The sequence below is a fragment of the Struthio camelus genome, chromosome 10 (genome assembly GCF_040807025.1).
Source record: "Struthio camelus isolate bStrCam1 chromosome 10, bStrCam1.hap1, whole genome shotgun sequence".
Classification (NCBI taxonomy): domain Eukaryota; kingdom Metazoa; phylum Chordata; class Aves; order Struthioniformes; family Struthionidae; genus Struthio; species Struthio camelus.
Window position 1 is genome coordinate 17,221,747 of NC_090951.1, and position 22,489 is coordinate 17,244,235.

At 43.2% G+C, this 22,489-nt stretch overlaps 1 protein-coding gene across 2 annotated transcripts in view; it reads left to right on the top strand.

The window, feature by feature from the left end:
- Positions 1-22,489, top strand: part of NKD1 (NKD inhibitor of WNT signaling pathway 1) — a 115,742-nt gene that overhangs the window by 38,225 nt on the left and 55,028 nt on the right. The gene's annotated exons all lie outside the window — the stretch shown is intronic.

Sequence of the window (22,489 nt, forward strand, 5' to 3'; positions counted from 1 at the left end):
TTCCCTTATGCCTGTCTTTCTTCCTCTGTCTCAGTTAATACGAATTTGGCCAAGTGTGGTTTATAGTTAGATTTCACGCTTGTTACACTGTGACATGAGCTGGTGGCCTGCTGAAATGGACATTCAGAGCCTTAGGAGGAGGGAAGGCTTGCTGGTGCGCTCAAAAAATAAACACTGGGAGGAAGTTTCTTCATTAGATGGAGCTGGGAACAGTAAACTCTGGGAATTTGAGAATTATCTATGTACATATCTGAGCACTTAGAGCACTGAGCAGTAAACGAGGGAAGGTGTGAGATTTCAGCTTTAAGTCATACCTGTCAAGGGTTAATGGGACTTGAAGCTGGGCTGCTTCCTTTGCAGCAGTATCCCTTTACATACATGCTTTCAAAAACCTGCTAACCAAATACAATCTGGCCCTTACTTACAAAGCCGTTCTCACTTTCCTAAGGTTTAACTAGGGCTGTCTGTCCAAATCTGCTCACATACCGTTTGCTATCACATGGGAGAATCATAACAACCAGTGAAAAAGGCCAGAGATTTATGGTAAGTGCAATGTCTACCAGGAATTCTCCATATCCTCTGTGACACCCGAGCTGTGATGTCAGGATTATACCACTTGGAACCGTTCCTCTGCAACTTTTGTTTCCCTTAAATCTGATATTTGTCTTTGAATGTGCCTGACTTTGTATAAATACATTTTTTTAAAGTCTTTTCCTGTGTATTTACCAGAATTTGCCTCTATCATATATATTGCTCTGCTTACTCGTTTCAATGTGGACATCTGATTGATTGCAAGATTGACACAGTGAAAAGAAAACTCAAACAAAGCATAAATGTAAAAGCACACATAAGTTGATAAAGAAGTGGAATATAAAATCAACAGTTGCATTTTTAATGGAATTTTCATTTAGGAAGACGTTTCACTGAACGGGGCATAGATGTGTCTGTTACAGCCTTTTCCTATGACTAAGTTTGCTGGGGGCAACTGTTCTCCTTTAAATCGGATCCATGAGTGAATATCATAGGAGTGTTGAGAAAAGCTGTTGACCAGGAAAAAATTGGGTTGTAAAACTAAGAATTCTGCAGGTTATCAGACATACATTGTTTTAAAGGTTCTAGGTTTGATAGTCGGTTCTCTGTGACTGGTACGAATGACTGGTCAAATCAGCTGGAGGGATGTGAGGGTTTGGGGTTGTGAGGTTTTTGGGAGGTGTGTGAGGGGAAATGTGATAGATTTTTGTTTTGTTTTTGTTTTTTAATTTTTCTACACAGTATGGTAGATAATGGACTAGGTTCTGAACTCTGTTATCTAAAGGCAAGTGCAAGGTGGGCAGGGTAATGTAGCGCCTCAGCACACATCTAGCCAGATAGGGGTGAGAGCTGTTTGTTTGTTCTAATTAGAAAGATTTTTCTTCCTAAATTGTATAACAGATTTCTAGGCATCTTGTTAGTTGTGAAAAACTGCTGAATGTTTGTAAAACAGTGAGAGATAATGTGACTCCTGCCTTTAATGGAATCACAGCAGATGCTGCTGTCTGTACTCTGCCTCCCAATGAAGTAATTTACCTTGAAGATGAAGAGCAGCAAGTTAAAATGAAAGCGTACTGTTGAAACAGCCAACTTGATTGCTCAGAAATGAGGCTGACCAAAATGAGTTGTTGACTTTAACCAGGTTGTTTCTTGTGACTAGGCTATTAGCCAAAGCTAAGCATACGCTAATATCAGTAAAAACTGTCTAGGAGAATTAGACTTCAGTGAAAAGCCTTCTTGGGGATGGTATGAGTATTTTTTTTAAGCATGTAGGCGTGCTGTGTCAAGGCGATAATGAAAATGATGTTGTGATTGGTAAACCTGTAAAATTACCATTGGCGGTCAGAAATGAAAGTAAGTGGGAAAAACAGCAGAGGGCCAAAAAATAGGGTACTGCGGGCAAGAAAGTTGACTGTAACAAAAAAGAATAGAGATGAATGTGCTGCATATGATATGCTACAGAAAATGATTCTAGAATGATTAAAAACTTGAGCTCTCAAGAATTTTGTAGCTTATAACTAAGTTGGAAAAGTTTCAAGTGCTCTGCTTACAACTCAGTAACGTTGGGGTCAAAACCTACAGTGCCTACTCAGATAAATTACCGTAGGCATCTTTCCTAAGGCTTCCAGCTCCTACAAATAGGAAGACATTACTGATTTAGTAATAGTTATCTTCCTTAAATAAAATAGGAAAACTTCCAGATTTTGTATTCTGTGTACTCACTTGCAGAATCTGCATTTAGTTATGGTTACCCTTTATCTCTCCAGTGCCCTGTGCAGTGTGCGAGTGTTCTGTACCTCTTGGGACATCTTGAGCTCGGTTCATCGCAGCTAACTTTAGATGTCTGCAATGTGGATGTCGACATCTGAGCTAGTCATGTAGTCTCCCTTTATCAGTGGAAAGAAACAGAAACTTAAGTGAGATCAGCTCTAAGACTTATGACTGTTTCTGGTTAGCCACGTGAACAGGAGTGTCCATCTTTCTGTTTGCGTTGCCCAAAGCAGAATGACACCTCACCTCTACCTGGCTGTGCTGGGTGGGTAGGACTGTTATGGATAGACCATGGGTGAGAATTTCCTTACAACATTGAGCATGTTGCTGTTTTTGAATATGTAGCAGGAGGTAAGTAAGATAGGATTAGCTGCTCAGCTTCTAGCTGCTTTGAAATTTTACAGTTAGTTGTGCTATTTTAACCAGAGGAGAAATATCAGGTTTCCATGGACAGACTCTTGTCCGTTGTATGTGCTGTGTCCAAAACTGTCACCCTCTCTCCAGGAAAGCAAAAAGCATGATCAGTGGCTGAGAAAGAAGAAACTTTGAAAAGTTTCTCTTTCACTGAGAAAGAAGAACTACTGCAGTAAAAAACTGAGAGAGGACATGTGTAAAAGGAGAAGAGTAGATGACAAAAAATGGAGGAAGCAAAGCTGCCGACTGTTCTTTATTTGTTGCTGCTTTAAGGGAGGCCGTTAAGCTGGAGAGCAAATTGGAATGTCAGAAAGGACATGCCAGCACTAATCTCACGTAACTGAAAAGTGGCAGATTTAGGAACCTTTGACTGCAAAGCTTGGCCTCCGTTGCACTTTAAGTGTGTGTGTTTAAGGGACAGTGTATTTGTGAGTGCATGTGTCAGAGAGAGAAAAAACAGAGGCCCAAGGACTTATCTTTTGCAGAACCAGTGCATGACACCCACTATCAACAGTGGGTCCATCTTCTCTCTAGATAGAGGATTTCTGTCCATTGATCATCTTGTTCTGTATGTCTTCAGTGTTTGCCGATGTGTTAGAGACCTGGATAAGCAGCCATAGTACTTCTCAGCTTGTGCTAAGACTGTGACTTATCCCATGTCTCTCAGCGTCTGCTTTTTACATTGACCAGACTGTGAAGATCCTTGCTTTTCCCTCTGCAGCACAGGTCAAAGTAACAGCTCCATTATGCTAGAGGTGAGGTCCATGCCAGTATGAAGAAGTGCGTGTGTGGAAGCGGGAATAACTTGAACAACTTTAAACTGTACATTTTTTATCAGAGAGGCTCAAAATAGTGACCTGCCATCACTGCCCACTATCACAGCAACTCGTCATACTTATTTTACGAGGTTCTGTCAATGTCTGTAAAGCGGTTTGTACTTATTTTCAACCACGGATCTCAATATTTGTTTAATATCCTCTCTTCTCCTGGCATGAAGTTTAAGGGCAAGATTTTGTTTGCTGAGTGACCTTTCCCTGGAGAGTCAATCATACCAGCACATGAGCCTTTCTTGAACAAAAGATGATGTCAGCCTGTTGCAGGAAGGAAGACGATGTGCCTGCATGTTAGTGGCATAGATAAGGAAAAGAATCCCTCCTGAAAATATGTGTTTGAAGTAGGAGGAGCTCCTATCACTCAGATCTTCAACTGCCTTTTTGTAGCCTGGTCTTCCTCTTTGATGCCTTTTTCCTCTTTAGGGACCTATAGTTAATTAAATGGGTTGATTAAAAGCAGAATGTCCAAAGTCACGGGTCACCACACTTGGGAAGTGTGGTTCCAACCACCACACTGGTTGGACCTCCAGTTTAAAAATAGGCATCAGCACCTGATATAGCTTTTGAAGACAGCGGGAGCCAGTCCTGCAGGAGCTGGCTATATATAGTTGCAGCCCCACCATTTGCTGGAGAGATTCATAAAGGGAAGAAATGCCATTTGGGCAGGTAGGGTGCGTTGGAGCCAGACGATCTCCCGACTGTACTGACTGGTAGCATGGGCTCTTAATAAGAGGCAAATTGCTTTGATTTTTATTTTTTAACATAGTGGTATGGAGAAACTTGCTCTGTCAGGTGCTGTCAAGTTGTGAACAAGAAAAAGGATTTTAAACGCCTTTTATTCAGTTGTTACTTGGACAGAGAGAAATACTTGAAAATTGCTTTTTACTTTGCAGTCACTTGCAGAGATCAGCCCTGCGTGCAACCTTCACTTACTGCAATAATAAGAAACTGGAGTGATCCTAATTGCACAGTGCACCTTGATGCCGTGTTTCAGCTGTCCTTCATTTTATTTTTGTATGTGCTTCCGTTCCACGCAGACCCGTCGTTTGTCTCACACATAGTGTTGTGAATTATTGGAATCAGCTAAGTGGGACCATGAAGCTGAAGTTAAAGGAGCTGGACTGGTGTACTATGTAAATTAAAACTGCAATCCACAGGCACATTTCTTGTGTTCCTCAGTTTAGGTACATGCCTTAGATCTGTGACATTTGGCAGGTTGGAAGGTTTTGGTATATATTGACTTGTATATTGACACAAGCCACCAACCATACAAAAAGAGAGAAGCTAATCCAGTAAAAAGGCTAAGATCCGAAATGAGAAGTGGAAACACTGGATAAGAGGGAGAAGGGGAGAGCCTAGCAAAATTAAAGATACAGGAACAAATCATGAAGGCTGCCAGCTCGCTTTTGGAGTGCTTTCACATGCTCACTATGTAATCCATCTCCCAAAATAATGCCTGGAAAATTTCCCTTACATCAGCCAAGAGAAAAAGCTTTAACTGAAGAGAGGAGGAAAGAAAAAAAACATTGTGGAAATTTTGATCTATTTGATCAATATAAACTTCCTTTGCCTGACTGCAAAGTTAATCTAACCTTCCAGATCCGAACAGAGTACAGCTAAGCGTAATGTTTTAATATTTGCCGCACTCTGCAGGCAACCCCAGAGCCTCTGTTGCTGCACCAGTGCTTTTAAATTTCAGCAGTGTGAGCAGTTAAGTGTCCAGTATAGTCTGGAACAGCATCAAACCGTCCTCTGCTGCTTAAGAGAAATTTGTAAATCCTTCATATGTCACTGAAGGTGTAGGGTGAATTTAGCGTAGGCCAGATTTTGACACACAATGCAGTACAATAGTCCACTGTCATGCTTCAGATTCATCCAAGATCTGTCAAATGTAGCAAAGAAGAGACGGGGGCCTTGAAAGGGCCAGGGAGGGTGCACCTCTGGAAATGAGGCACCTCCAGCAACCGAAAGAAAGAGGGTTGGTTATTTACTATGATGTTATCTCTATACAGTGGCGCGTTCAGTGTCTAAAATTTAATCTTTGGTCCACACCATTTCCAAAGGTGACATGTAGGAAAGTGATGGTAGTGAAAGGGGGAACGAGAGATGAATGGATGGAAAATATTATTAAAAGAGAAGAGTGGTATGAGAGGAGGGAAGCACAGGGGCTTGGAGACTGAAGATAACTCAGATGAAGGTGCATCATGACCTGTAACAGCAGCAAGAAGGCAATGTGAAGTCAGGCAAAGAGAGGTGCGCAAAGCAAAAGGGTTTGGGGAATAGGGTTGTTTGGATAGGTTTTAGGTGACACAGTATCCAACAAATTGCACTGCTGTTTCTCAAATAAGTCATCTGAAAATACTTTTATGTGGTTTTGGACTGGCTCTGTAGCAGGTCTTAATTTACTTTGCCAAATAATTATTATTCAACAAATACCAGTGGATTTGTGAATAATAGGATTGTGATTTTTTTCCTGTTAATCTTAGTGAAAAGAAACAAAAAAATATGTAGATGCAGTGTCATTTGACAATACTGTATAATTACATTCAGTGTATAGTGAACAGCATACAGCTGCTATGTATTCCTTTAAATTATAAAGCAAAAGCCTTGAGAAATAATTACATCTGAAAAGGAATTTTTTTTACCTTGATTGGTAGACTTAGTGTTTGGGGTACGTGGTATGAATAATCTTTCAGCTTTGTGTGTGTAGATTATTTCTTCTTTCCTCCAAAAATCTGATCTCTAGAAACACGACTACATAATTCCTGCAGATGTTATGATCTGAGGACCCTCTTCAGGTAGTTATTTGGCCTCTTTGAACATAAGAGCTTTTTTTCCCACTGTCCAGCTGAAGCTGAAACAGATGCCTGACCAGGAGGGCATGCTGCTGAACAACCAGGCTGGCTGCATACTAGTAACGAAGGAAAGAGCAGTGATATGAAAGGGTGGGGAAAGCACGCTCTGGAGAACCACCTGTGGGCTCTGCATATGTGGTCAAAATATGCTGAGGATTGCTGAGCCACATGTGGCAGCGAGGCGGCCCTCCTCTCCGCGTGCTGTCCGCCGGCCCCTGGCAGTAGGCGTGCGATGCCGGCAGGCAGATCCAGCACTTCAGGTGGGGGTGATAGCCAACATTTCTTTGCCTTAATTCCTGAGCTCAGATTAATAAGCCTCAGTATCAGTTGCTGATGGAAGGCATTTACCAATGTCACCTTCTCCCTCCGCACAGAAACACTGCCGTTGACCTGATAACTCTCTAGTGATTAAAAAAAAAGGGAGATATGGAGCTAATTTTATTTTATCGATGTTGTTGGCAAAGATGGGTGGTTTCCGCAGTTGAAGGACAGGGGCTTGGTATCCGGAGGAGTCCTGCAACTGAGCGGAGGAGAGGCTAAGTTATTGTTATTACCGGCCAGGCACATTTCAAGAGTAACTGGACATGGAAGCTGCATTACCGTCTTCAGTGAAGTCTGAGCTAGAGCTAGCCCGGCCCAGCTGCACCACCCGTGCTGCAGCGGGGACCACGTAGAGGCTGTCCCTCCCTGGGGCTTTCCCGGTGCCCATCTGTCAGCACGGTGTAGCAGTTCATGGAAGTTAATACTGTCCATGCAAAACTCAACTGATGTCTGAAATGCCTGGATCCTTCTGTTAGAAGTTTTACTTTCGAAAGTCTCAAGAGAGAAAAGTGCCCTTTCTCATCAGAGTGTTTGCCGGTAGCATCTTGTGGTACTCGCTCCCCTCCTCTTTCCTTTGTAGGGGTATCCTTTCTCCTGCGTGGAAGAAGATTAAATATTTTGAGTGGGTTTTGTTTTTTGTTTGTTTGTTTGTTTTGAAGAAATGAAAGAACGTATGGTCAGAAGTAATGAGAATACAAATTTTCAGTAGCCCTGGGTAGTCATTGTTGTTATCCCAAAACATTGGTAGCATTTCTAGTAATGCTACCATTTCTACGTATGTCATTAAACAACAACAACAAAAGAACCCATGAGTGCCTTCAAAACTGCTCTGTCTTCTGCCTGCATTTTTCTTAGAAGTAGTCACCCAACTCTGAAGCCTCATGAAATAGCAGAAAAGTCATTATTCAAATGACATCTAGTCTTGAGAAGATCTTTTCTATTGCCTGAGCTCTTAAACACAGTATTTCCCTTTTTGAACTCCTGAGCTGCTTTTGTTTCTGCTGAAAAACTTGGCCAAATCTGTTTTTAGAGAAGGATTAACAAAATAAAGGGATCGGAGGTGAGAGAGGGAAGGAAAGTATTTAACTAGTCACTAGTTTTAAGAGCATTGTATAAAGATCATGCTGTATCAGTCTTTGTGTAGGCTATGGTCCTGTGTAATTTCTAAATATACATCTTTCTGGAGCTTAATGACAAGGAATCTATTAATTACTTTGTTTAACAAGGATTGTTTATTTCCTGGGATCTCTTCCCAACATTTTCTTAGGTCCCAAAGATGGTGGACAGAAGCTTTTAGAAATCCTCAGCATTCCCCTATGCTGACTGCGGTATAGATAGGTAAATCCTGATAGACCAAGACAAATTACATGCATTTGCCTGTCTGTAAGAGACAGTAATAAACTGGAAAAAATAGTTCTTTGCCAGCACCTTTCTCACATTGATTCATCTTGTTCCAGCAGCTTAATCGTGGCCATTTGAATGTGCCATTGCAGATATTAATTCAGTTTGACACATCCATTTTCCGTACGCTTGGGAAAGGAATCCCTTTCTACTCGTTCCCTACATTAAAATACAAAGCAAAAGAAAAAACAAAGGAACGTTATGCAATTGGTACCAGTACCAGTTGCTCTGTTTATTTGTAAGTTCTTGCTCTTTTTGAAATAAGCTTCCGTGGCAAGAGAGACTTTCATGCAGACAGTCTGGAGGGGATATAAAGACTGCGCTTTGTTTGTACCGAGCAAAAATAATTGAGCTTTGCTGTTGCCGCCTGCAAGCCACGTCTCCCGTTTCTGGGACCGGCTCCCTGCGTACTGTACGGAGCCCGCAGCCGTTGTGCAGCCAGCCGGGGCTCCCCTAGCTGGTCGGCTCTTTCCTTTTTTATGTTTGGGCTTTTGAGCAGCGCTGGTATGCCCCAAACACCTGCCAGATTTGCATATCATTCTTGCTTGGCTGGAGCATCCACTGCACAGTTGGCACATGAACTGTGGAGAAGCAGGGCTAGTGTTTTGATTGCGCGCCAGAGCCTGATACTGAAATAGGCAGTGGGATGCAATCCAGTAATTGTTGGCCTCTGATCAATGAAAACTGTCGTTAGGCCAGTAAATCGTCGGTATGTGGGCTTAGTTCTATATATCATCTTTGGGCTGGTGTCACCCTGACTCCAGGACGAGAACATTATCAACATGTCATCAAGTCTGCCGGGAGCTTTTTATTACTTTTTCTCCCTTTGATTTATATCCGTTCTCAGATTTCGCCCAGGTCACTTTTGACGAGGCGCTGGAGGGGTGGTGAGGGGGTGCAGGAACAGACCCGCCAGCCCTGCCTCGCGGGGAGCCCGCTCCCCTCGGCCCGCTCCCCTTGTCCACACACACATGTGGCACAAGGTTAGTTTAAATAAATCGCCAGTTTAATCTGAATTGAATGGTGAAGACTCCGTTGTGGGCATTAAGGATCCTAGCTATCCTCTCTCCTTGGCTTAAAATGATTCTGAATTGATTAAGCTGCATTAAAATAAACCTCACAAAATAAATGTCTGCACAGCTTTTTGCAGTGTAACTCGGTTTGAAACTCGAGTTTCAGTCCAGCATGGAGTTGGCTTTGCAGCCAAGCCCTCGCCGCCGGCCGTGCTGCGGGAGCGGGGACAGAGCGGCCGCTCTGACGCCCGTCACCCCTGCCAGCTCAGGAGAAACGCTCCGCTGTCGCTGTTGGGAAGTTTAGATCTGTACTTGCTGCAAAAGCTATGGCTTCTGTGGCTTTCCGCACATGTCTCTGAACAGTTAAATGAATGGGCATTACTATGAGCAGATGTGAATAAAGTAATTTCTTCAGTTATTATTGTGAAATAATAATATTTATTAATTAATAATAATAGTTATTATTGTGAAATAAAGACTGTATTTCTACAATAGCATCTGTACAAGGGAGAGAGATTGTTAAAGCAATAGCAGAATAATTGTAATTGTGGCAGAGACCGAAGCCTGCTTTAAAGCAACCCATGAATATTTTCATAGTGTAAAATACTGGCATCCTCTCTGAGCTGGAGGTGGGGAACTTAGAGGTATTTCTGCAGTAGCTTTTTCCTTTGCTCCTTAACGTATCATGTATTTTCAAGGCAAAGTAAAGTTTTTCTCAGGGGCAGTAACTGAGAAATGATTAGTGTTTAAAAGTATATGATGTACACAATTAACACCTATTGTAGCATGCAGGTTTAAATTTGACTCCTTTTGCACCCATGTGCGTTCTGGATAGCATGATTTAAATCTGGAAGAGGTCAAAGCTGGCTAGCCAATAACGATATTGCATATTTGATTTCAAAAGCAAGACAGCACATTCAGAGTTAAGGCTGAGCGCACAAGTGGCTGTGGTATACCAAGGGATTATATGCTGCTGCCTTCTACATATAGGCACAGCGAGTCAGGATACGGTTGAGAGTCCAGGCCCTGATTTTTCCCACATTTAGCTGAACTTGAAATGTTCTGTTTAAAATAACTCTTTGAATTCCTTCCTTGTATATAGGATAGGTTTATTTCAAGGCTAAGTTAAATTAGAAGTTGCTGGTTAAGGTGGATGGCTAGCTTTCTACAGGCTGAGTGGCTTTTTTGGAGGCCTTTCATGCTAACGTGTAAATCCTCATTAAGGGACACTCTGTTTAAAATCTGATCATGGCCCCATTTCAACAAAGCACTTAGCATGTGTTGAAGCATGCGGGAAGTCAGTGAGATTACTTGGATGCTTAAAGTTAAGCAAGTGCAGTACCGAATTGGGATGTGCATGAGCACCAGATTAGTTGCTACACAAGTACAGAACTTATTACTCATAAATATTTTGAATTCTTTTTTAATCTTCTTAATGGTAAAGTGAGTAGGCTGCCTTGAAACTTGCCAAATTCCGTTTCTTAAATCAAAGCTCAGATTTGAGTTACATGACCACAGAAAGCATTTTAAAGCAATAAATTTGCTCCAAATTTGTTTACAGTTGTATAAATTTAAAAACAGACAAACCAGCTTAAGATTTCTTTGTTCTGATTTTCCCTTTTTCTTTTAGAATTGACTCTTGGGTTTGGGCCTTGGAACTGGGATCTTTCCCTGGCTGCGTCACGCTCCTGCCGGCTTGGGCAGGCAAGAGGGCTTGTGACAGCTCCCTGGACCTCGCCACGCTGCCCGCCCTGTTACGTCTGCGTACACAAACTCCCTTCAAAGGAGCCACTGTTTTCTGTCAGTATGGTTTAATATGTCCAGAGTGACGTACTTGACCCGCTCTGTTATCAGAAGGCTTAAATACAGTCCTGACCGCAGAGGGCTGCACGACTGCTTCTGCACGTTGCAGCAGGTTGCCTTGGTCTGCATGTGATGAGGGGGCTGGTCCTCCCCCCCATGCCTTTCGGTTGCTGGGAGAAGAGCAGAATGCACATTGCTACGTGCAGAGCTCAGGCTCCGCGAGCAGAGGCATAACAAAAATAAATGCAATGATAATACGTTAGGAAAAAAAAAAAGAAGAGCAGAGGTCTCTAAACAAGCTTTTGTGTGTTATCTCCAGCAAACTCATGAGAGAATTCACAGCGTGAATTTGTGTATGTGTGTGATCGTTGGCTTGAGTATGTCAGCTTTAAAGTCTGGTACAAATTGTATTTGTTAGTATTGCCTCTTGTCCTAAATTCTATCCAGCAAGTGAGATCTTGAAGTTATGATAGTTTTCTGTTCCTTTTATTTATTTATTTAGAAGTCTTTTAAGTTTGTTGCTCTTAAATGGAAAAGACACCAAAGCAGAGGAGAAGAAACTCTGCCCATCAAAACAGGCCTCTGAAAAGATCCCCAGCTAAAATAAACAGAGCTTTACTGGGCACATTTAGGATTCAGCCAGGATGCAAAGTAGTACCCAACCCAGAACAAGCACGACCGCAGGCATCGTGCAAGAGACTCGCAAAATTAAGCTGTTAACAGGGATTGCACTACCATGTTGCAACTGGCAAATATTGGGTATACGTAGTTGTTTATTTGCCCTAAAAGCTGAGGAACTCAGAAGAATGGCTGGAAATAGCTCATTGCAAGTAAATGGAGATGTCTCATACTCCTGTGCGAAATCCATATGCCTCCGGCCCAGGGGAAACCCCTCGGTCCGTCCTGGGGCAGCGACTGCCCATGCTGCAAGGTGTGTACTGAACCTATCACAGCCACTGTGTTTTGTAGCCTTAGCCAAGTTATGACCCTGTTGTTTCCTGAAGTCAAAGGCTTGTCCCATGCGAACAGTCGCTCTCCTAGGCTTGCTTCTGTAACATGCATCAGTTCAAACGGACTGGAAAGGTGTGTGAAGTTGCGTTCCTGCGCGTTGCAGACTCTTGCGTGCCTTGCAGCCTGCAAAGGGTGGCTTCGCAGCACGCAGTCCTCTACCTCAAACGGTTGGGGCTTCTGCTTTGGCTCTTGAGACCCTGAAAATTTGTACAAATGAAGTTTACAATGAACTTTTGAGCATTTACATTTTCCATAAACCTGATGAAACTGTCAGGGTCTTTATTTCCGTCACTGTATGTTTTCCTAGCATTTCTATATGTAGTTTTCCACTCCTCAGACTTTTTTTTACCATCCCTGTATGGATTCTTGCCTTGAGCAATGCCATTAGAGGCAGTTGCTCCCTTCTGCCTCACATGACACCTCTGAAGGGGATGTCTGTACTATATAAACATTGATATGGGAGCAGCTCATACGCACACGTGGAAGATTACTTTAAATGGGTTGCTGGGATGTGGCCGCGGTGCAGCCACAGCCCGGGGGGTTCAGTGGTCGGTAAAGGGACCTCTACTGTCAGTTAGCCCCAGCGCTTGGGCAGGTTGAGCGTCCGCAGAAATTTGCTAACGTGGACAGAGAATTGATCTGTCTTTTTCCAAAGTGTAGAGTTGTAGAAGAGCTTCACTGAAATACGCCAGCTGCAGAATTCTGTTCTTTACAGTGAGTTTTCTTTTGAATTCTTGATTTTTTCAAAGCAGCTCTGTGTGTATGCTAGGTGCTGATACCTAGCTTCCCCTTCATATATGCAGGATATGAGGGAAGGTCGTTTACATGTTAAGGAAAGCTTCCTCACTGAGGCAGCGTTCTTAGTATTTTCTGAAGTGACCACAAGCAGCCCAGCTCATTTCTGTCAGGTAAGCGGTACAATTTATCTGCAATTTCTCTTTAGCCCCTGATCGATGTCTCTCCGCTCCACCCCATGCCATCACACTCCCAGCAATTCAGTCTTGCTTGAACAGGGCTCTGGATATAGGAGCCACAGTATAAGGCAAATGCAGCCCTAATAGGGCTGTGAGCTGATGACCAAATCCTGCAGATGCGTGTGTGCGTATGCATTGGCAAGTGTTTGTTTGGGGAATAGTCCCTGGAGCTCCAAAGCTATGAATATTTGAAAGTTAGACCCAAGTCACTGAAATTCATGATGATGGGCATGGCATTAGTCTTTTGATCAGGCCTTAAATGTTCGCAGTAGGTAGCACTAAATAGATAAGGGACGAAGACATGTGGACACATGTTCTTTCTCTACACCTGTCCCTTCCTCTTTTCTTTTTTCGTGATGTAGTTCTTGCTTCTTTGCCTTGTTTTTGCTTCAGCCTTTCTGATTACTTCCTTTGTGCTGCATATATTAATATATACCTTAGCTTATTTCCCACCTTTGCTTTTAAGTCTTGCCTATTTTCCCATTCATTTTTTTGTCCCAGTGTGAAGTTTGTTTTTAATGAGGGATAGTTAGCATTAGTATTTGTGTGAGACCACATTTGATGTGCCGTTATTCAGTTACAGATACCATGTATCTTTTTTCACTGTTTCTAAGCATTCATTTTAGTGCTTGATCCTGCAAACTCTAAAATTTATTCATTTAAGTAATCACATCGGTTTTAGAAGAACTGTTCATTTGAGTAAGTTTTAGTGTTTGTGCAAAGGTTTCCATGACTGAATGCCTTTCATTTCCTCTGTGCATCTGTTTTCCAGTCGTCTTGTGCAATTAAGCCCTGTCTTGAACTTCTCCTAATCTCAAAGTCTTTTTGTAAAAGATGTGCAACTTCCCTGAGATTTCTTACTCCTTCTGTTGTTGTCATCATCCTGGTTCTGTGTGAAACCGCTTTGCTCCTTCAAAGATAGTTGGTAATTTCCAGTAATAACTGTAAAGTAATTGTTAAAATAAATAAAGGCGGATTTACAGCAATGTGTCTGAGATGAAAGATAATTGTAGTATAAAGTGAGAGCTGCAAGGCATGACATATGGTCTAGGATGTGCATCTGCCAATGGCCCTGTGCTATGCAGCGGAAATGAGGACTCCTTCCATTAAAATCAATTACAAAATTTCCATTTACTTAAATGGCAGAAGTGGCAAATCTGCAATGTGTGTTTTGTAAGATTACACTTGTCATAGTAGAGTGACTCAGACATTGAAACTACTATTTTAATATTTTGCAGGAGGTATTTATTTTCCAGTGCAGTGCATAGGTGTTAATAATGGCAAGAAGGCTGAACGGGGAGAGCCTGGAGACACCCAGTGAGCTTCCAAACGGTGTCCTCCTTTCCCAAAGCACCCAGGTGTCATCTTGCTCTGCTCAGTCATTCCTCTTTCTCCCTCTTATAATATTCTCCTTATAAAAGAGAAAGAGGCATTTATCCAAAGTAGGCAAATAGAGCAAAGTCTGCAATACTCTAAGACTGGTCATGACAAGGGACAGTACCTCCACAGCACCCTTTGACAGACAGTTGTCTTCAAGTTGTTGTCTTCAGTTTGCCGTCTTTTCGTTTTCTAGGGCCTAAAAGTGGATTATATCTTAGAGATGGAGCAACTGGTTAGATATAAGCATTAGCATGATAGAGCCAGCCCTAACTTGCTTCACTTACACCTTAAATCTCCTGAATAATTCTTTGCACTTTATATAACCCTGTGCCCACAAGCTGAATTGCACAGTCAAATACTTGGTTGAAATAGATAATGAGACAAGAAATGTTTCAAGCAGTCTAAGCCTCTTCAGTTCGTGTGGGGAAAAAATGGCCAGACTTTTGTTCTGCTTTTCCATATAAAACACTGAAGGTTAGGCATTTGAAATATTTTATCTTATATTCTGTGTCTTTCTAAATCAAATCTGCTTTTAATTGAAAATGCCAGTGTATCTTTAATTGGAGAGCAATAGCCTTCCATTGTTGGGAATTGTGAATGAATTTCTATCTTAAGAGAATACTTTATTTAGCTATCATACATGGTACAGCCCGGATCAGCTTTGTGGGACTCTCTGCCTTCTTTCTGTTTTCATTTGTAATATTCTTCTTTGTGGCCAAGGAGGAACTATAGCCTACTAAGAGCTAAACAAGAAATGAGGGAACTCTATCGTTCTTAGTGCCTAGCATGAGCAGATGACCGTTTAGCTAATGAGGGTCATTAAGTACGGTGCAAATAGTGGGGCCTACTGCCTTCATCAGTCAAGTGGCCATTGTAGAAGGCTTTGGAGCCGGGATATTTCCTTCATCGTCCAGGCTGTGGTGAGGTGTGCTGCTGATGAAGAATGTGAGCGTCAGGCTGTCAGCACGCTGAGCTGGCAGTGCGTGTCTGAGCAGACACCAGCAGAAACATCACCGAGCTGTGCTTAAAAGGTGAGACAAGGTGGGGACTGGGAGAGGAAACCCCTGTGAATAGAAGGCAGATGACTGGAGAGAAGTAGTGGCAAAAATCCTCATTATTATTGTTTGTTTCAGGATAGAGGTCATCCTTTGTCACTGCATAGTACGTGTCTTCTGAGGAAAAACAGTGCACAGGAAACCACAAGTTCACTTTTTACAGGTTTGCTGCGACTCAGCCCTGATCACTGTGGGCATTCTTGGGGTATACTAAGAAGGCCTTTTTGCAAGGTGTTTTTCTCCATTGCACATTTAGCAAGGAGAATGATTGTCCTTACAGAGACTAATGAAGGTACTGAGGATGCTGCAGCTCTAGCTGACTACTCACTGAACTTGCCCGTGAGGATGAGTCCTGAATAATACAAGGTAGTAGGACGTAAGAGTCTTCTGAGGTCAGGTTGAGTAATTAGAAACAAAAGCCCTGTTGTATGGCATCTGTGGTTTTTACTGTGTGTCAAAAAAGAACGACCCACTAGCTGTAATTATTTCTTTAAAAAAAAAATCAAGTGGCTCAAGTTTTCTAACATAGCATCACCCAAATGCAGACCTTAAGTAGTGAGCCGGGCCAGGATGCCTGCTGGCAGCCTGAGTGTTCCTGATCGCGTTAATGTGCACTTCGAGACAGAAAGGCAGAGCTTCCTGATCTGATGCTCGTCTATGCTATCCTACTCAGGGGTTACAGTGCCACGGGGAGGTGTTTGCTTATTCCCAAAAGCATTTCTGTTGCACGTAATGCAGTTAGAACCAGGATTTGGCCTTGCAGTTTAGTTAGAAATATGAGCTATTCCAGACCTGACAATGGTCAAGTGTTGCTTATACTAAAGTCCTTTTATGGGATCTTTAATACAGATGTCTTAATCTCGGCCTGCTTTCTTTGGATTTGTTTGGCTGTGTTGGCCCCTTTGTGCACTTTTGGCCTTACCAGTTATTACATTACTAAATAACAAACCTTGAAGTGTGAACAGCAGCTTGCACTATCAGGCCATGGATGTGGTGGATGACGGCTGTTTTACACATAGAAAGTGGAGGTGATTACAGGACTTCAGTAAGAAATACTGAGAACACGATGGCTGAAAAATCCATCTTGTTAAACCACCCTCGGCCATCCACGATGAGCACGGCAGCCGAGACGCTTCGGGAACGCTTCCCACGTCTTCCCAGCACGCGTTGCAGCCATGGCACTAACGGCTGCAGCCGGGGCAGTCGGGGGGTCGGCTCCAATGGGTGAGGGTTTGTGTGCTGGGTGGTTTGGTACGTATGATGGTGCTGGCTTTGTGCGTGTTTAGATGGAATAGCTTCCTCAAATGGTTAGTCCACCCTATTTTAGTCATTTTAAATAAAAAGTTTTCCTATATGTTAGATGTTATTGGTTTCTTTGAGTGCACCTATTTCCAGAAATGGTTCTCATTCTCATCTGCTTCCCCCTGCCCGTTTTTTTGTTGGTTTCTGTTTCATTTGTGACTGAGATCTTTTTTTCCTAGCAATTTGATTGATCCTCCTTTTTTCAATCCCAGATTGGCTGGCTGCGTATGGAACCCCGCTTGGCTTTAGCTGAGACAAAATCGACTGCACACAATTTCCCTCTGACAGCTTGTACAAGAGCAAACATTTCCGAAGAGCTGAAAGTCTAGAAATTCAATCAGCGGAAAACCTACTGTGTGGAACAGCTTTGCTAGTGCTACAGCTCCCTGCTGGGTAGAAAAGCAATCCAGTTACAATAAATCCTTAAGAGTGGAGTCATTTGGGTAAAAGGAAAAACAAAAGCTGGTTTATACAAACTGATTGAAGTCAGACGTTTTGACTTCCCATTGAAAAGGGAGTGAAGGCCCAGCCTTGCCTGGTAATTTAAAGGGGAGATTGGCTCCTTTCATCTTTCTCTAAGGCAGGTTTCTTACTATTTTGCTTCTGGAGAAAAGTAAAGAGTCTTCAAGTTAAGTTAAAATAGCTACTTTGATATGAAAAGTATTGGTGCCATAGCTAACTGTAAACTGAGTTGGTCCCGAACGCTCCAGCAAAAAGCGAAGGCACAGGTCTGCTGTCAGCCACTCCGATGGTGCTCCGCTGCCGTTGCAGAAATGTGAAACCAGGGTTAAACTGGGATCCGAGTCAAGGCTTGCGTGTCTTGCCAGGCCAGCTCGGGCAGTAGTGGTTGCGCTACGGTGCCAGCGTGTCGTGAGCTCCTGAGCTGGTCGACGCAATCTGGGCTGCCCCCGACAGGCGCTGCTGACCAAAGGGAAGAGTGGTGCCTAGTGCAGGAGAAGGGGTCCGTTCTGTTTGCCTGAATTCTCTTTCACTCTTTGAATACAAGTATTTGAAAATTAGCAATATTAAAAAACATTTAACATTAAAATAGCAACGTGAACTGAGATGCCAGTAATGACTGCGAGGAAGTATTCTTCCTAGTTTATATTTAAAAATTTAAATAGGTAGCTTGGGGCAATAAAGTCTCTTTGCCATTTTCCTTTATTTTAATACTTATTTACACCGCTTCTCTTTGTGCACCTTTCATATGGCAGCATATTAAACAAACCAACAGACTTTAAAGAGAAAATGAAGGCAACAATCTTCTGTAAAGGCCAGGGAGCAAAGTAAACTGACTGGAAATGCTGAGGTTTCCTTTATTCTTTAATGCTTTTCAGGTGTTTGTGTAAGAGTAGGTAAAACTTTTTCCAGGCAAATGTGAATTTTAAGATGTTGTTGCCCCTTTACGAGCTGCATGGGGCTCGGTCAGGAGTGCTGCTCTGCATGTAATCTGCATTCGGCTCGCATCCCTCCCTCCATCCTTCCCAAATGTGTCTCGGCCTCATGGAAAATGTTAAAGATTGTATAAACATCGTGAAGGATTTCAACTGGCCTTTCTGTTTAAATAAGATGTTATAAACCACAGCGAATGAGTACAAATCCTTGCCATAAAGATGGAGTGGCAAAAAAAACAACAAAAAACCCCAGGATGGTAACCTGATAAGAGTCCTAAAACTCCAGTTTCTGTCACCTGCTAGTCTCTACCCAGTTATTAAGATTTCATGGTCCTGTGACAAATTTGAAGTACTCCAACCCTTTTCCTTCCGTTTTTTCCACACTCTTTATGGAAAGAGAAAGTAGCTGATGACCCCCCATGATGCCACTTTTGTCAAATCATTTTGTGGTGGTGCTGGAGCATGTGGTGGCCTGAGAGACCAATGAGGCTGTAAACTTGGCAGAGATGGTTGAGGTGATCAGGCCCCCGTTGGTTGCAGCGTTGTGTTGTAACTGCAGGGTGCCAGCTTAGGGTTCCTGGTGCATGAGACATGATGGCTTTGTGTTGTATTTTATTCTTGGTAAAGGTGCTGTGTGTCTTTGTTTTCAGCATCATTGGTGTAAACGGGAGCTATGTCCTTCCAAGGGGAGCACACCGAGGACTTACTGTCCCTACTGATGTGCCCGCTGCATAGAAATGATGCTCTTACAGCTTTTGACAACATCCAATATCCTGGGTTTGACTGGCTTCTCCCTGTGCTGGTTTCAGCCTCTTCCATCGCGTTGTGTGAAGCCTGACACGAGGCCAGCGTGTGTAGGATTTGTGCACTTTATCTGCAGTCCTACAGAGTATCTTGCCTGTAGCTGGATCGCTGGCAGCTGGGGTGGAACCTGTGATCTTGGGGGACCTCAGCATTTGTGAAATCTGGGATAAAAGGTCCGGTGGTTGCCCGAGGCTGTGGACCCGAGTTTCCCTGTGGCTCGGTCACCGCTAGAGGGGAACAGAGAGCTGCCGTGGATAGCAGTGCTTGGGGGGGTCCCATCCACTGCAAAGAGCAGCAGGTGGCAAATGTGCCACCTGGGTGCTCTTGGAGCTGGACCCCTGGGTCGCGGGAGGGCTTGTGGGCTCTGTAGCGCTGGGAGGAACAGCCGGTGGTTTCTGCTGGGGCACACTGCAGGTGAGGAACTGATAGCAGTAATATTGGTTAGTGGAAATAGTGAAACAAGTAGTAAAAGAGGTGAAGAGAGATACGCTCCTACAAATATTAGCTCCCATAGTGCTTTGGAAACCCAGGGTTGGCTTTGTTTCTGCCATATAAATTATTTTGTTTCAAGCTATCTATGGAGCTGCATATATGCTTTGTGAGATTGGATTAAATTTTTCCATTCGTCTTTCTTGACAGGAAACTTGAGTTTTGGCAGGATTAACCTTTTTTTCTTAAAAACTTTATGTTTTCCTTGCAATGTAAAAAAATCAAACAACCCCTCCAAAAACAAAACCGAAAACTGAACATTTTCTTCTGAATTATTCCTTCAAGCTAACACTGCAGTGAAAACCAGACCTAAAAGCCCTTCCAAGGGCTTTGGATTGCCATCATCATTCTGCCCAGCTCAGGAGACAAACCATACGCTGGCCCTATGCTCAGAGTTTTCCATGCCCCAAATGTCAGAGCTGCGTCGAAATGGGGATCTCCTCCACCCCAAGGGACTGAAGTTGCTTTTTTCTCCCGTCTCTAGCCTCATTCCTATGTGTATCGGCAGGAGTCCTGTCTGAGGGAGATAGGCACATCTGGAAGATTTCTGTCTAGACCTTCAGTGTGCAGGAGGGCACTCAGCGTGTTACTGAGGAATATGTGGGTATTGCTATAATGCTGGTTCATGGCCGGCCACGAATCTAGCCTCATAGGCTTTTAAGACTAATAATTTTTTTTTTTTTAGTCTCACTGATGGTCATATTTTGAAGCTTTTGTTTGCAGCTACAACTGTTACAAATATTACAGGATTCCAAGAGGTGGCTGCTTCAGAAACCCTGATGCTCTTAGTTAAATTGTAAGTCTGCAGTACTGAGATGCCTGCCAGTGCTATCTATAAATTGTGGGCTGAAGATTTATGGTTGAAAATACATTGATGGTATCTTTGGCAGTTAAAAGAAGTGTTGGGAAAAAATCTGAAGAATTTGAATTGCTTTTAAATTGCCTGCTTAAGATTGGAAAGGAATTATGAGTTGCAGAGAGCAATCAGTACTACTGGACTCTGAGTGTTGAGACATATAAAGGAGATGCACATGAAAGGTCTTATGCTCTGGCTTGTCTGTAGGTTTTTTCCTCTGACAAACTCCAGCCAAAGTAACTTGACCTACTGAATGTAAATTGTAAATGTATAGAAACAGCTAGGAGAGTCCAAGGTTGCTAGAGAGCTGGATGTATCACTTCCTTTTTAGTTAATGTCTGAACATACAAAATGCCATGGTTCGGCTTTCTAAGTCAAGGGTATTGTTAAGGGTGCAGATTTCCAAGTCTTTATTCAGGCAAAGCATCCATCAGCCTTAGTAGAAAGTACTAGTACTTTCTACTAGAAAGAGAAAGGTTGTAACCCTGTTGTTTTTGAATGTAAAGCCTCGGTTATGGTGCTTCTGCTGTTGTTGTGTATAGTCTTATACTGGGGAAATTTTAGCCCTTGCTGTCAGTAGCTACTATAAGTAATAGTAATTAAGTTGTTGCTTTTTAATGCCATTGCTAACTTTTCATCCGAAAGGACAACTGATTTTGCTGTGACAACACAGTGACAATGGGGCCCAACCAAAGTTAAAACCAGGCCATAGGGATTATTTTATATATTGTCTTTTGGGATTCTTTTTTCTCTCTCTGTTTTATTATATGTGAGAGGGAAGGAGAATGTAATAACCCCGTGCTGGCTTGTGCTACGTGCAAGTTGTAAGAAACGTGAGCAAAACGGACAGTATACTCAGAAGGCAGTGCCTGCTCTCATGGCTTTGGTCTGGCCCTCGTGAGGCATTTTGGTAGCTAAGAATCTGCAGTTTGATCAATACTGGAGGCTTCTCGCAGTGCAGCCACCAGAGACTCACAGTGGACCTGGGTCTTGTGTTTGAAAGGCTGCTAGCACCCTGGATAGTCCTCTGAGTCTGGAGGTGTTGAGATGTTTTGAGGAAGCTTAGCACCCAGCTTTCCCAGGTGCGCTGCTTGGAGAGTTTAGGGGCATTCTGAACTTAGGGAATCAGTCTTTGAATCCTCTGACTCCATTCAGTTAGCAGTCAGGACTCGGATAATGATTCTTATTCCTATATTGTCCCCTGACTTTTCTCCTGACTTTTTCCACCTGGTCCTGCCCTGCTGCTGGCGAAGTCTCCAAGGCAGCGGAGCGGCTGCAGGTTACCTGAGCAGCTCCGCTGTCTGCTCTCCTGCTGAAGCTTCCTGCCACCCTGAAATGTGGTGAATGATCTCAGCAATATGGCATTTTACTTGCAAAGCCACAAGGCTGGAGGACGCCTTCCTTGTTATTCCCTAGAGGAAATGAACAATCCCCAAACAGTGAAGTAGGCAGGAGAGATAATAAAGAATCATTTTACCAAGAGCCACGTTTTGTCCCGAACAAATCTGATATAACGTTTTGCTTCTGGTTTTTCCTAAGCTGTTTACCACTGCGCTGGAGGGGTAATTATTCTGGAAAGGCATCATGCTTAGGAATAGCTGCAGCTGAAGTGGGGAAACTCTTGAGCTGCTACAAGGAAAATTTTTCTGCAGAGGAAGGTGCATGGCTAGCGTGGTGCTGGGGAACGAGCCGCGGTGAAAAACCAGTGATTCTGCATGTTGTTGTACGGTACCTTGGTTTCTGTTGCGAACAAGAGAGCTGGCATAGTTGCCACCGCAGAAGTAGGGCTGACCGACTGCGGACTGACTGTTTTCATACAAAGTTTTTCTCCTCCCTTTAAACCTGTAACACCCTTTCCGTTTTAATTATTAGAGGAGAGGTTCTTCTCGAATCGTCATTAGATGAGGACTTCTATACTGGGATAGATTTTTTTTTTTTTCCTATAAAAAATCCTTTCTCGTTGTTACGTTTTGTGCGAAATCCTCGGTTCACTGCGAGGAACTTTATGCAGACTGCACATGAAACGCAGTGGCGGATTTTGGGGAGTTGGTGCATGAGGGGGAGAAGGAACTGCATGTCGTTGCTGTATGCGTGTTTGTTTTGGTTTTGCATCCCTCCCCAGGGAGGGCAGGGCAGCACGGGGAGAGGCGCTGTCCGCTGCGGCGCCCTACTCCTTTCTAATTCTGCGCTTGGTTCTGCCGTCCTTGCGCAGACAAGTCTCCCACTGGTTTCGACGGGAAGTCTGCCCGGGCTGGGAGCGAGCGAGCGCGCGGGCCCCGAGCT